Genomic DNA, 15,339 nt, shown 5'->3' with positions numbered 1-15,339 from the left:
TTCATCCTAAAAACAAGGATATCTTGAAAGATGTTTAAGGAGGCAAGTAACTGTGAGCAGTTTTGCATTTGAAAGAAATTGTGTTAGAGGATGGTAAACAGTGAGCAGTTAGAAAGTGGAAACATAATTCGGATGTGAGAGACAAAGATGACTTGAACTAGGTTGATGATAGTGGGGATAGAAAGAAATCCATGGATTGGAGCACTTACTTTTTGAGTTAGAGAGAACTTCGTGTTGACATGTAAAAGGGAAAGAAAGGAATCAAGAATAAAAACAAAGTTTCTGGTTTGAATAAATGGGTAAACAAAGTCATTATTGGCTGTGATAGATGATCTCAGAGGATGATCAGATTTGACAAGAAGATGGTAAGTTCAATTTCAGAGATGCTGAGTTTGAGGTTTGACCCTCAGGAATATCAAGCAGACAGTTGCAAATAAAGTTACTCAGAGAATTCATCATTCTCATATTTGTTATTGGGATTGCTGGGGATGGGTGGAAGACCTAAGACTTGAGTCCTGTTTAGAGCTGGGCAGACTAAGAAGGAATTGCCAATGGTATTACTACAAAGAGAAGTCAGAGATATAAATCATTTATTTTCTATGGATTTATCAAACATCTATAAGATAGACATTGTTTTTGGTGTTAGGAAAATAATAAATCAAAAAGTCTAAGGTTCCTCCCTTTAATAGAAAGCTTTAAAAATCAAAAGAGGGAGACACAGTTCTTCAAGAAATAAGTGGTTAGTATTTAAATTTTAAAAAAACTATATAATAATTTTTCCCCCACAGGTTCCATTTTTACTCATGGAACAACGTGAGTCTAAATCTAGTATTTCTCAAAAACAGAAGGACTGGGCATTTCATTCCTTAGAAGCCTTCACTCTTTTCCTAGATTTTGGTTAGAATACCTGTCAGATCTTCCTAAAAGGTTTACTAATATTAGTTGAATTTCTGTGATGGTTGGGTCTGGGGGAATTGTAGTGTTAGCACCTCTGTTTGGAAAATACTTTTTATTAGGAACACTTTTGTGTGTTTTTATTGACTCAGCTCCCATTGCAGAAGCCAAATTGTAAATAGGATGTGTGATTCTAGAAGATTCACTCACTGCACTTATGCTCTCTGACACTGAACTTCTTCCTGTTACTGCTATCAACATGCTTATCTTTAAGGGCCAAGACAATCTAAGATGAATGTTCTCTATCATGGAGCAAATTCTAATAATCCCCTTTGTCCTTCCAACTATGGCTAAGATCTCTGCTCATGCTCTGTGATCGTGTGCTCCTTTCTCAAGGAAGACACAATTCTACTAAGCTTTCACTATATTTTTTCAATCTGGTTCAACTAAACTATTTTTGGTTGAAGTTCTTCATATTTCAGACACAGGAATGACATATGACCTTAGTTTCTAGAACTGGTCATATTGCTCTCCCCTTACTTTCAGATCTTTGGGATATTTCAATGTTCAGTCCTGTTCCAATACTGCGGAAGGGATGGGATCGCAGATGCGAGGAGGAAAATCCGAACCTCTGTCATCCTAAATTCCTCAAATAACTGCGAATCTGACAACAAAACTCATGAACACCAAGAATCCAACAGTTAAGAATTAAAGCATATCGAGGAAAATAAGAATTTGGTAATAAAGATTGTTATATTAAATTACATAAGGACTAGTCTCCATTATTGTCTTCATAAGTGTAAAATTATCATACAACTTTCGTATTGATGTGAGTGAACATACCAACACTTTTACCATCAGGGCCTTGACACTTGATTTTCCTTCTCTCATGGGCAGTTTTCTGTCTGAAGCTGGTTTGACTTCTTCTATCCCTTTCATAAAATATTTATTCAAATATTACCTTTTCAGAGAGGGTTTTCTGAATAAACTTATATTTCTTCATAACAATATCACACACACATATGTTTATTTTAATTTTTGAAGATTTTATTCATTTTTTGAGAGTGAGAAAGAGCCTGAGTGAGGTGGGGGAAAAGAGGCAAAGGATGAGGGAGAAGCAGACTCCCCACTGAGCAGGGAGCCTGATGTGAAGTTCAATCCCAGTATCCCAGGATCATGACCTGAGCCAAAGGTAGATGCTTAACTGACTGAATCACCCAGGCACCTCTGTTTATACTCTACCTCTAGTAGTCTATACACCCAATGTAAAATGCATGTTGGTTAGTTTGCTCATTTTTTGACCCACAGTGTCAAGAACAGAGCTTGACTCATAGTAGACACTCAATAAACCTTGAATGAATTAATGTTACTTACCTTCTATTGTATAGATCAAAATGTTATTAATTTAATTAATTAAACAAAATCAAACAGCTAAAGATGATTGTATTTTAATATCTTAAATATGGGTTATTATACATAAGCTACTTTTTGGAGCTCAGAGAGAATCAAATTCTCCATGAAAAATATACAAACATTTTTTAAATATGCAAAACATTAAGAAAGACCAGCCTAATCCCACTGCTAAGTAATTTTATCATGTTCATTTTTATTATGTGAGGGTTAGCCCTGATTTCTCAGCTGTGTTTTGTGTATCTCTTCTCTGCAAGAAATTCCAAGGTCTGCTCCCATTTATTTATTCAGATTTTATGCACAAGGATAAGTTATAACTCCTTGAGACAGAGCATCTCATTTTCTAAGACACCCCACAGATATCAGCAATTACACTGCTATACAAAAGGTTTCCATCCAAGCAAATAATTTGTTTTCTAGTGAAAAATAAAAGATATCTCACCTCTGAAAAGAGAATTTTTTTTGTTTCTTTCATAACTGTGAATGACCTGTGAGACCCATCTGGTCTTTCCACAAATGAAAGAAAGAAAATCCTTCAAGGGTAAAATATTATTTATTCTATGAGGAAACAATTTTAAATTAAAAAAGAAGAAGAAGAAGAAAGTGTTTGGCTTATATCACGGCATGTGTCTGATTTGAATCACTTTCAGTGAGTACTGTTGTACCCACTTAAAATGTTTTTGTTGTATAATACATATGTAAGAGGAAGAAAATATTTTATTTCAGGATAAGCATTTGCAATAAGCATGAAAACTATTCTCACATTATCAGAATAAATGAAATATTGTTGTGCATGAATATTTTATAGCTCACTGACAAATAAAGTCAAATGACACCTTTGTACATGTGCACATTTTTCAATGAAAAATTTCCAAATCTGTGCTGTAATATATCTCTGCCTCATATAGGATGGAAACAGTAATACAGCCATTTTGCCAAAAAGTCAAATATTTGAATGAGCCAAAATAAAATATAGTGGTCCCATGATTGTGGAAATACATAAAACAGTTTAATTAGCTTAATTTTAACTTATCTTTTACTAGATTATTTTTACATACAGGTAGTAATCAATTTCCCATCAAATATTGTTTAAATTAATTTTGAGGGCATTCATAATTCTAAATGACAATATAGATTAGATGACATACACCAAATTGTATGCCAAGGCATCCATTTCTCTTCTTTTTGTAGTTACTTCATTGTTTCAAATCTTCATTATATTTAATCTGGATTTTTTAAAGTTTTTCTAATTTGTCATACCACTAATTAATTTCAACTCAGTGCTACTCAATATCAAAAATAGATTAGTGAATCAAACTGCTTTAAATAGTGGAAACTTTTGTTAGAAATATGATTTTAGGTAAACCCATTAATCTGCCTCATTCGGTACCCTCATCTGTACTTGAGATGATATCAGCTCTGGAATTTCTGAGATAATACAATAAAGTACAATTGGCAAGAAGCATCAGGGGTCAAAGACAGCAAGTACGGACTAAATGCTAGTCCTCTTCCTGCTTCTGCGTGGGATGTAAAACTTCTTACATTCTCTCATTGGTGTCCTCCCATCTTCTACATGATAAACTCCAAAAACACTAAAGCGTATTATACAAGCTCCATATTTGTCTGTATTCCTCAAGTCATTTCTCACAATGCTAACTCCAAAATGAATCTGATGCTACCGCAGTTGCAGCTACACAAAATACTATGTTTTGTGTTTCTTTTTCAATAATCTGTAAGTTCTTTGTGGAGAGACACTATATCTTGCACTCAGATATGTCTGAATTCAACACTTCCCACTCTGCCTGATTATTTAGAAAGTTATCCCCTTGAAACTATCTTTGCCTGTTCATCCCTCACAATTATTGCCACGTATTCTCAAGGTACACTTATTCCATTTTAAAGAAAACAGACCTAAAGAATAAGCCAGTAGTATTCTCTAAATAGATAATATACATCAGTTTAAGGCTAGAATAATAATTTTTAAGTATGAAATGACTACACAATAGTCTTAAAAATCAGATGTAAGGTCAATCCAGGCAATTAAAATATTTAATTTTACCATTTTCTCCACAGAAACCAAAGTATAAATTATGAAATAGATAATTCAGTATATTTTCTTAAACTTATGGTAATAGACATTATTAAAATTTCCTCAGTACTTCTTTTTGTATATAAGCCATTTCCAATGTAACTTTGAAACCACATCATCAATAAGAAGAGTGTATCTTCCCACTTTTGAGTACAGGCTAACCTTGTGGCTGGCTTTGGCCAGCAGAATATTTTTGTGAAGTTCTAAGCCTGGACCTCAAAACTCTTACTTTTACTTGGAACCAGGCCACTGCCAATTTAAGTCCAGGAAAGTCTACTGGAGGATGAAGATGATGTAGAAAAGACTCTAACTGTCATAGATAAGGAAATAACAGAGTAACCTAAAGATATTTAACAAACATATGTTATAGTCCTTCTAAAATTAGAAAAGCTAGCTGCACAATACCATGTTGATCACAAACTGATGAGTGAGCTCAGCCAAGAACAAAAGCAAACCAGGTGATCCATGGATTCATGAACACTAATCAATGAATTATTATTTAAGCTACTGCATTTTGAAGTAGCAACTACTAAACTGTGTATTCATTTCATCCATATTCTTAGGACAAACTGAATATGATACAATATTCTAAGTGTTGTATTGAGGAAAGAGAGAAAAATGTGAAAATAAATTATTTATATTTCCTTACACCAATTTTAAATGTCTTAGTTCTATATATGTTTGGCATTGATTTTTTATTATAATTTATACAGCATTTTACTGTTCTTTATTATATCTTATACTGCTTCTGTTATCAGTTCACACTAAATATGGAAATAAATATGCTATTATTCATAATAATTTATTCAAAGGATATGTCTTCAGTACTTGCTAAAGGCAAAGGCAGCCTGCTTTCTAGCACGAGTGGAGGGCTTAAACAAAAACTTTCCTGAGGGGCACCTGGGTGGCTCAGTGGGTTAAGCCTCTGCCTTCGGCTCAGGTCATGATCCCAGGGTCCTGGGATTGAGCCCCACATCGGGCTCTCTGCGCTGCGGGGAGCCTGCTTCCTCCTCTCTCTCTGCCTGCCTCTTGGCCTACTTGTGATCTCTGTCAAATAAATAAAGAAAAAATTAAAAAAAAAAAAAACTTTCCTGAGAAACCTTGCTAATGAAACATTTTAATGAAACATCAGGAAAACCAAGAAGTGTGTGCTGTCTATAGCTTTGGCAAATGGGCAATCATTTTCACTTCAGACTCCAGTCAGGAAATTCCCTTCCCATCAAAACAGAAAGAAAGTCAAGGACCAATAACATCTCACATCCCTCACTGTGCTATGACACATTGATACACACACCAGAGCATAACAGAGCACAGTGCTTCAGGACACAAGACTCAGATCAAAGGAGACATACACTTTTGAGGTTCTAATAACCCTTCCTAGTATAGAGAAGCAAAGAAAGATTTTAGCAGTTTGAAGTGTACAATGTAAAAGGGAAACCTTCTTCAACAGTGATGTTTTTCTATCATATAATATTAAGGAATATGTGAACCCTACATAAAACACATAAAAACAGATTAACAAAATTTGGAGACTTCAGAAAAAAAAAAGTCAATGTATTACACAAAAATATTACTGCTCCAGCTATACTAGCTTAAGGATTCCCAAAAAATTAATTAGGAAATAATACTATTGAGGAGAAGATGAGAAGTTTTATTAGCAACCCACCACATTGATTTTATAATTTGTTGTAGTTATGCTTAAATTGACAGAAAGTAAAGTTACACTGTATATTATTCGAAGATTGTTCTATAATAGAGTGTGATATTTGGTGTCTTTTTAAAAAATTTGTATTGTCATCATAAAGTTAGGAATCAACTAAACACTTCAGGTAAATTATAGACCTCTATCTCAGTTTGGACTTCACCTAACAACAATTAAGAACACACTGCAGGAAATATTCTTTGAGGACTATAGTTGACTTGAAGGACCGTGTTTTAGTACTTTTTAATTTTTTTTTCTTTTTCTTTTTAGTTTCAGGTGTAGAATTTAGAAATTCATCATTTACATACAATACCCTGCACTCATCACAAGTGCCCTCCTTAATCCAACTGTCACATTTAAACCATCCTTCCCACAAATTAACCCATCCCTCGCACGTACCTCCCTTCGAGTAACCCTCAGTTTGTCCTCTACAGTTAAGAGTCTATTTTATTGTTTGCTTCCCTCTCTTTTTTCCCCCTATGTTGATCTGCTTTGTTGCTGAAATTCCACATGTGAGTGAAGTCATATGATATCTGTCTTTCTCTGGCTAACTTATTTCGCTTAACAATACTCTCTAGCTCCATCTACATCATTACAAATATTTCATTCTTTTTGATGAATAACCTTCCATTATATATATACTGCCTCTTCTTTATCCATTCATTAATTTATGGATATTTGGACTCTTTCCATAATTTGACTATTGTTGATAAAGCTGCTATAAACATTGCAGTGCATGTATCCCTTCAAGTTAGTATATTTTTTCATTCTTTGGGTAAATACTTAGTAGGGCATATGACGTATCTAATAAAGGGTTAGTATCTAAAATATAGAAAGAATTTATAAAAGTCAACACCCAAAAAACAAATACTTCCATTAAAATATGGACAGAAGATATTAATAGACATTTTCAAAGAAGACATATATACAGCTAACAGACACATGAAATGATACTCAACATCATTCATCATCAGGGAAATACAAATCTAAACTACAGTGGGATATCACCTCATACTTGTCGGAGTGGCTAAAATTAACAACACAAGAAACAACAGATGTTCTTTGTTTGTTTCTGTATATGTGATGTCCCATTTTACATAAAACAACTGTTGGGCAGTGAGAAAAGATAAGATTAATAAGATACAATCCTCTGCACTCAGAAATTCACAATCTAAGTTTTTTAGAATACTGGTTTCTTCTCAGTTGGAAGTAGAATTGCATTTTGAAAATAATTAGAATAGTATTAAAAGTATTTAACATTTTAGGGACGCCTGGGTGGCTCAGTTGGTTAAGCAGCTGCCTTCGGCTCAGGTCATGATCCCAGCGTCCTGGGATCGAGTCCCACATCGGGCTCCTTGCTCAGCAGGGAGCCTGCTTCTCCCTCTGCCTCTGCCTGCCATTCTGTCTGCCTGTGCTCACTCTCTCTCCCTCTCTCTCTCTGATGAATAAATAAAATCTTTAAAAAAAAAAAAAATAAAAAAAAAATAAAAGTATTTAACATTTTATAATACTTCTGTACCTCAGATTAAAGTGCACTACTTAAAGAGGCTTAATTAATTATCACAACAAATCTATGAGCTAGAAATTATTGTAAAGCTTATTTTGCAGTTGAGGAAAGTAGGATATAGACAAGTAATTGTCCCTAGAAGTTCAACTAGGAAATAGATGGACCAGAATTTAAAGCCAGTCAATCTGCCTCTAGAGTGTGTGCCCTTAACCACTATACTAAACAAACTCTTGTTACCTTTAAAGCACTTTGGAGAATAGTTATTGCTACAATTTGTTCAACATCTTTCCAAGCAAGAACCTATATATGTTAGTCTGTATTGTTAAAGATCTCTGATTTTGAAGCTGAATGGGACAGATTTTGAATCCTGGATTTACCAGTTACTAACTCTGTCACCCTGCATAATTCACCTCTGTTCACTCTAGAAAAGCTTTCCCAGCTCTTAATTACTGGTAAAATAGTACCTTTTAGCCCACATGATTTCAGCACAGCAACGAGGGGAATTTCCCCACATACAACTGCCATCCCACTTCAATGGTTGTAAGAATTTTCTTTTCAATCTTGTCTTTCTCCAAAGTGAGAAGAGGTCTCTTACAGTAAACACAAGGCACAGTCTGAGGTACAAGAAAACTCCCAATCAGTACATGCTTCAATTTCTCATCCTTTGGATGGACAATTCTGAGGTGCATTCTACAGAATTCCTCAAGAGTCCCTATGAGATTGAACACCAACTACCCATTGTAATAAATAGCTCAGTACCCATCACTACAGAATTTTCATTTTTTTCCCCTTTGTTTTATTTTCCCTTCTCCCTCACCTTTTTCCACTCACCAATAACTTCTAAAATAAGTTACTTGTGCACAGTAATGTCTTTCAGGCACCGTTTCAGGGTGATGAAAGGAAGAGACAAGGACAGGAGGAAATAGTCCATATAAAGTATTTAGTTCAGTAAATAGTCTTAGTATCCTCTCAATAATGATTGAATAATAACATTATCATTATCTGAAAATTTAGGGCTTTGAAGAACATTTGTGTTTCAAGATTTTGGCACAAACCATGAACCAAAGGGATGATGACTACAAGATTAGTTAATTAAAGTGAGACACTCTAATACAAAAGGAAAGTCACTTCTGTTCTTAGGAATTCTGGTTTTTTTGTTTTTGTTTTTTTTTTTTTTCATGATCACCAAAAAACTACAGGAAAAGTCTGAAAGTCTAAAGTTATTTACATGATATTAAGCTATAGTGAACTTCACTATCAATGAAAATATTCTGAGGAAAGAAACAACTACGCTATAAGAGATTTTTCTTATTTATTTAGACAGCTGACATCAAGATAAATTATCTAGGATATTTTAATATAGTTAACTAGAGAAAATCATTTTTGTGGCAGATATTCTGAATTAGAAAATGTTTTTCTTTATTGACTGTGAAATTGGATTTAAATTTATGAACAATCCAATGAAGCTAATTTTCAAGCTGTTGTCACATGATTGTATCCTAAATTTGAAATGTGTTATCAAACTATAAGAAAGTTTTATATTCCTCCTTAAATTTTGAGAACTTTTCTCTTACTTCAGTTTGCTTCTTGTTCTGTTTCTTCTCATAGCACTTTTTAACTTTTTTTGTTGTTTTTTTAAAAATATTTTCTAACTTCAAGGAGTTTACATCCTAATTGGAAAGATTAAAAAACAACAATGTAGGGGCACCTGGGTGGTTCAGTGGGTTAAGCCTCTGTCTTCAGCTCAGGTCATGATCTCAGGGTCCTGGGATCAAGCCCCACATTGGTCTCTCTGCTCAGCGGGGAGCCTGCTTTCCCCTTTCTCTCTGTCTGCCTCTCTACCTAGTTATGATCTCTCTCTCTCTGTCAAATAAATAAATAAAATCTTAAAAAGAGAGAGAGAGAGAGAGAGAGAGAAATAATTTATTAAAAAACCAAACAAACAATGTAAGACACAGGACCCTATTAATACTCCTTACTATAGGAATTAAGAATAGACCAAAATGTTATGAAGTAATTAAGGTAATTATAAAGATAAATTACTGTTCACTGAACTCATAATACAAACATATAAAAGATTAAAAAAATTAGCTGGAAGGAGAACATGAACAAAGAGAAAAAAAAAATAATTTGTTTGTCTGCAGCCAACATTTGCCCTGTGATTATATTGGTAGAATAGAACAAGATCACTAACGGTTGTGAAAAACATTTCAAAGAATTGAGGCTATTTGTCAAAATATTTAATTGCCAACAATTTTGGTACAAAATGTTTACACATACACTATATATATTATAATTATTCATATAAAATTAAACTCCATCATTATAAATTATATTCTGTGCATTTGCTAATAAATACAAATTTAGAAAATAAAATTACATACAGAAAAGCTAAGTCATATCTTAAAATATGCAGCTACATATGATGTTACCATCAGCTAGAAAACTATTTGCTCTTAAGGAACTTTTGTGCTTATAAAAAATATTCAACAAACCCTCTTGAAAACTGCAATTTTGGATAAATTTTTGTCAGATCACATTGTTGTTTCAGAATGTATATTAACATACTGGCTGAATTCATAATCTAAGTGAAATGTTAGTTCTGCTAGTGTCTTATTCAACTCAGCTGATTCAACCTGTTACTTCTCCAGAGGAATTCTTTTAGACAATACCAATATGTTATGATGATGCTTTCATTTAAAATACATAATATAGGGGTACCTGGATGGCTCAGTCATAAAGCATCTGCCTTTGGCTCAGGTCATGATCCCAGGGTGCTGGGATTGAGTCCCTCGTTGGACTCCTTGCTCAGGGGGAGCTTGCTTCTCCCTCTCCCACTCCCCCTGCTTGTGTTCCCTCTCTTGCTGTCTCTCTCTCTGTCAAATAAATAAATAAAATTGTAAAAAAAATACATAATATAACTTTAAATATCACTTAATCAGACACAGGAAAGCCCTAATACATACAAACATACTTAAAGCAAACAAAGGATGGATCATTCCCTATGTATTGTGAAAACTTCATCCATGTTTCAGGAAGCTTTGAATATAACTTATTAATAAAGAATAATTATATGTTTTAAGTCAAGATATGGATGTAAACATAAATTTAAAAGTTTTCTTCCCACACTGACAGAAATAGACTAGGTAGCCAGGATTTAATGCATTCAAATTTAACATGAAAATTTAGAAGGAGACAATATAAAACCAGCAGGTGACTATGGCTTCAGATAACAGAAAATAATTATAAAAAAATATATAAGTAAACAGTTTACACTCTTAAAAAATTAAGAAAAAAGTGTCATGTATGATTTGATAGAGAAGTGCTCAGGAAATTAAATCTGAATGAAGAAGGACAGCTGATTACTGATTCCTGACTGAATATCCTTCCTTTGACATTTTCTCCCAGCAATTTTTGTATTTTCATGAAGATTATTAAATATTAGCATGGCTTCTCCCAGTTTTGAAAGGAATTTTGAATCTCATTTATAATTTTAGTTTGGGATTTTTTTAAAAGATTTATTTGTAGTTATTTATTTATTTGACAGAGAGAGAGAGAGAGATAACAAGTAGGCAGATCAGCAGGCAGAGAGAGAGGGGGAAGCAGGGTCCATGCTGAGCAGAGAGTCCGATGCGGGGCTCGATCCCAGGACCCTGAGATCTTGACCTAAGCAGAAGGCAGAGGCTTAACCCACTGAGCCACCCATGCAACCCAGCTTTGGATCCTTAATTTAAAGCCATTTTCATTCAATACACATATTACACAAAAATAATTAAAATGATATAACCCACAAAGACAAGACTGAAAGATGACCCACACACAGAAAACAATGTTTGGGCTATGCCAAATGACTTTGTCCTTGGTACAACTTGGAGAAACAGCTTTCATCCTTTGCCAGAATGAACATTATTATTATTTTTTTAATGAAATGTAAGGAAGGGAACAGACCTGATTCTATAAAGAAGACTTTGCCTTTGATGCAAATTGGAGAAAGAGCTTTCATCCTTCTCCAGAGTGAAAAAACAAAATTTTTTTATGCAATGTAGGGCAGGGGAAAAACATGATTCTGGAAATTAGACATTAGTTAATTTAAATAAATTTGAGAAGAAACAAAAAGAGGATTCAGGAGACACATAAATTGACACAAGATCTTTAAACATGTAGCAGAGGTAGAAAAGAAGAAAGAAAGAAAGAAAGAAAGAAAGAAAGAAAGAAAGAAAGAGGAAATAGAAAAAGGGGGAGGGAGGAAGAAAATATGAAAAGGAGAAAGAAGAAAGAATAAATCTATCATATCTACCATGTCTAAGACAAGCTAAGAATGGGATGTTGAATGTATTTAATATGTGTGTTAAATTGAGATGGGAGACAAATTTTTTGCTTCCCTTCCTATCAATAGGTTAGGTCTAATTTCTCTTTACTTAAAGACTTGTTTTATTGACAGAAGTCATCAGAGGTGATTCTAGGACTGCTAATGTTAGGTTATAAGAAGTATAGATTCTGCCTGGCTCTCCTAAAATACCAACCATGGGAACCCCATCTTTCATGCTACAATTAATTCATGCAGCCCTTAGTAGAGTTTCACACAAAGACAAACTAAAACCTACAAACAACTGATCCCTCCAAACCAACTGAAGCTGAGCTTCAGATTGACAACACTAATTTGATAACATGTCAGTAAGCATACTTCCAATAGATCCTCTAGTCTGAACTTAATTTATGCCACATCAAGCATCCCAGGGCTCACCACTGAGCTTAGGATTTTCCCATTCATGGACTCAACATACAATTCTGGGAAAGTTGAGACAGCCAGTCTACTTTACCCCAAAGCACTTTCTAGATATTGACTAAAATTAAAGGAAACAGCTGAACAAAATTAAAGGAAACAGCTAAACAAAAATTAAAGGAGTTGGAAACTCCTGAAAATCAATGACAAGAAAATTATTTTCCATATAAAATGACTGTGAACCCTAGTCAAAGGAAGTAAAAACAAACAAATGAACAAACAAAAACAGAAGACAGGGATCTTGCATGCCCCGTTTATTGTTGACTATCCAGCAATAGCACACTGAGACATAGAATATATTATTCAATGGATACTTACTGAATGGATGGATGGGTTGATGGATGCATGTTGTTCTCAAAAGCATAATTCAGTGACCAGTAGATTCTATGAAATAAGGAACAAGTTTACAATTACTTTAAGTCTCAATATGATTCTCACTTTTAGGCATTCACAGATATTGAATAAGCCTCAGTTTATTTTGGTACAGCCACTATGATATAGCCATTTTGATGATGTGGCCAGTTAGAAATATTAAAATGTAATGAACTCAAAACAAAACTCTTTTTACTTATATGAGGTGATAGTCTCCTCCAGTCAATCAAAAGTGAAAACTAATTAATGAACTTGATCTAAATTCTAGAATCTATCAGTAAAAATCTTTGATATAATTTATACATTTTGAAGACATTAATCAAGTTGTGAATGTGACAATCTCCACCTTCTTTACTACTAAATGTTGGAAACAGATTGTAACAATATGTGATAAATTATAATGCCTTTTAAAAACATAGTTGAGTAAATCCACTTTCTTCTAAAATGTAAATTTAGAATATGTAAATTTAGAATTCTACAATGAGTTTCTGAATACCAGGCATCACACTTCTCCGTCTAGGAAATTTTTTTAAGGTATACATTTTAAATACTTTAAAAGATTCACAACTAATTTTTATCCTATGCAATTTTATCCTTTTTTATATCTGTAGAAGGACTTCATGAAGTCAGATACAACTAGGAAATGTGAAGCAAAATACAGTTTGCCAATCTTCCACACTGCAATGTGTGAAATATTTTCCAAATGTATAAGTGTCCTAGTGGGGATGATGATTTTTACAGTAAAATAAGGATTTTCCATCTAAAAATTTGGTTATTTTAAAATTCCTTGTAAACACTGGAAGGTACAAAGTAATTTCACATAGATATGTAATATCTCAAAGAAAGACATAGAGTTGATATACTATTTTCTATTCTAGCTTCCCTTTGTGCCTGTCCTTCATCTCTTGTGTTGATAAAACCAATTAATTAATGCTTGCTGACATGGCAGTATTTTTCAATGTTATTTATAACATTTTCAAGTGTCTGAAATAAAATACTAGTAAATTCTACTGATACTACTAATAATGCTAGTATGTTAAACATAGAATACATAATACAGTGAATTAGAGTACAGATGGATTCATGACACTTTTGTTTCACTTTGTGTGTGTGCATGTTCATCTCATGTGCATTACAAATGAATAAACTTGAGTAAGTAAGTAAAAAAATTTTGAAAGCCACTATGTTAAAGAATGAGAACAAGTTGAGTTGGATATTCTGCTTGCTATTATAATTAGAACTTGTGAAAAAGCCAAGTTTACCAAATGGAAGCCAGCTGATGTTCTTTCCTAAGTTTCTTGTTCTTAGAGAGGAAAGCTATTGCCACTTATTCTTAATCATGATTTAGTCTATTTCTGTACTCTAGATATCTAATGAGACTATTTTCAGTGTTGCTTTGAAGTTAAGTGAGTCACAACTTCAATCTAGTAATCTTTAGTCTAGTTATGAAACTCTTGGAAATGTACCATGTTTCAAATATTTTCACTTCTATCAAGATTGAAGTCATGCACTAGGAAAATTCCCCAAAGCTTAAGAGGGAGGAAGAAGCAGGCAAGTCATCCCAGGTCCTAGTCAAGGGTTCTATAATAGGTGATCTGGTTCAAAGTGTCTTGTGCCTTTTATCATAAAGGAACAGAATTAAAGAATAAGAAGGACTTACATATTTAAAAAGAGAAATTACATATTTAAAAAGAAGAGCAAGATGGCAGAGGAGTAGGAGGCCTAAATTTCATCTGGTCTCAGAAATTCATCCTGTTAGTTATCAAATCATTCTGAACAGGAGACTGAAGAAAATAATAGCAGCAATTTTATGAACAGAAAAGCTATCTTCCACTTTTTGAAAGATAGGACGTGCAGAGAAGTGAATCCAAGGCAATATATGGGAATATAGACCACAGTGGGAGGGGCCAGCTCCCAGCAAATGAGAGAGGAGTGAAGCATAAAATCAGAACTTTTAGAAGTCTGCTCCACTGAGGGACATCAATCCAGAGGCTAAGCAGGGAGTGGAGCCCTCGTGGAGACAGTGTGGTCTCAGGACCCATTGGGTAACAAAAATACCAGGGTCTCTAAGTGTGGCAGAGCTCCCAGGTATTGGAGAAGGAAGTCCAGCTGCAGAGATGGAGCCAAGGAGTGGGCTCTCAGCTCATGGTTACCTTAAATCATGATCCAAGGCACAGTTGGGTCACTACTCTTGTAGCAGGAACCCCACAAGTGGCATATCTGAGGAAAACCTTCTTCCTCCACCAGGAGGAGCAGTGCAGGAGCATGCTGCAGGAATCTGCTGGCTTTGGAGACTCCAAATGGAGCTGTGTGCCAGAGACAGAAACACTTGGTCACAGGCTGGGTGAGCACAGAATATGGACAGAGACCAGGAAGAAAGGAGTGATTGACTTCTTTTCTCTGAGGGCTTGCTGAAGAGAGGGGGCCCCCAAACTCTTGTCTCCACTGGAACTGGAGATTGGGAGACCTCCATCTTCATTCTTGTCCTCCTAGATGTATGGAAAGCATTCAGGCAACAAAAGCTCCCAAGAGCAAAGCCAAGCAGATAACTTAGCCTGACCCCTGGCAAGGGTGGTGTAATT

The sequence above is a fragment of the Mustela putorius genome, unplaced genomic scaffold, assembly GCF_011764305.1.
Source record: "Mustela putorius furo isolate JIRA1106 unplaced genomic scaffold, ASM1176430v1.1 tig00003834_pilon_pilon_pilon, whole genome shotgun sequence".
In the NCBI taxonomy this organism is placed as follows: domain Eukaryota; kingdom Metazoa; phylum Chordata; class Mammalia; order Carnivora; family Mustelidae; genus Mustela; species Mustela putorius.
Note: the sequence above shows the minus strand (reverse complement) of the source record.